The sequence below is a fragment of the Sinocyclocheilus anshuiensis genome, unplaced genomic scaffold, assembly GCF_001515605.1.
Source record: "Sinocyclocheilus anshuiensis isolate Anshui unplaced genomic scaffold, SAMN03320099.WGS_v1.1 scaffold106, whole genome shotgun sequence".
Classification (NCBI taxonomy): domain Eukaryota; kingdom Metazoa; phylum Chordata; class Actinopteri; order Cypriniformes; family Cyprinidae; genus Sinocyclocheilus; species Sinocyclocheilus anshuiensis.
The window spans coordinates 1,080,856-1,081,862 of NW_015542347.1; positions in this window are offsets into that span (position 1 = coordinate 1,080,856).

Genomic DNA, 1,007 nt, shown 5'->3' on the forward strand with positions numbered 1-1,007 from the left:
ATGCTGTTCCAGAGCAATCCGGCCATTATTTGTAACATGCTTGTTCTGAAAGCTGTACAGTCGTGGCCAAAAGTATTGGCAGTGACATAAATTTTGTGTTTTGCAAAATTTGCTGCTTAAGCTTTTGTGGTGTTCATTCACATTGTTTCTAGATTATGTCACTGCCAATACTTGTAAAAAATGTGAATGATCACCACAACAGCATAAGTAGCAAATATTTTATTTTTTTTGTCAAACCACGACTAATTGAATTGGAACACGTTTTTCTTAAGTCTGTCTGGTGTTATTGAGAACATGTTGCTTAAGCTTTAAGGTATTGGGAACATAATTATTAGGTCATCAGTTAAATGCGACAGAATTGTTGCTACAGGTTATGTGGGTTTTGGCAACATATTTGATTGGTCATTGGTTAAGGGCAACATGCTTGTTGCTTAAGGCTTTGAGTATTTTGCTATCAGTTTGTGTTGGGGGATATCAGCATATGCTTTTGTTTTGGGGGGTTATCGCTGCTTTCCCTGCTCTCATCCATGCTAGGCTGCATGGATGCGCAGGGAGTTCTTGCAGTGTTTTCTTGCCCAGAGCAGAACAAACTCAAACTCAGTCCCTTAACACCAACATGACCTCACTTAATTATCAGTATGACACTTAATATACAGACATTGTCACTTGCACACAGCAATTTCTGTAATATTTTATTTATTACTTTTTTACCTCTATTGCTGCTATGGAACTACCCATGTACAACCTGTTTGCACATTCTTCTATTGTACATTCCTGCTCATCTAAATATTTATTAAGCCTACAGTATACTGTCCTGTGCATTTTATTCTTATTTTTTAATCTTACTTTTTCCATACCTATATTTATATATAATTTTCTTGTGTTTTATTCTTTAATAATTGCACTGTCCATGGAGCGGACCTGACTTACATTTCACTGCTGGTCATATATTCCCTATATAACCATGTATGTGACAAATAAAAATCTTGAATCTTGAATCTTGAATC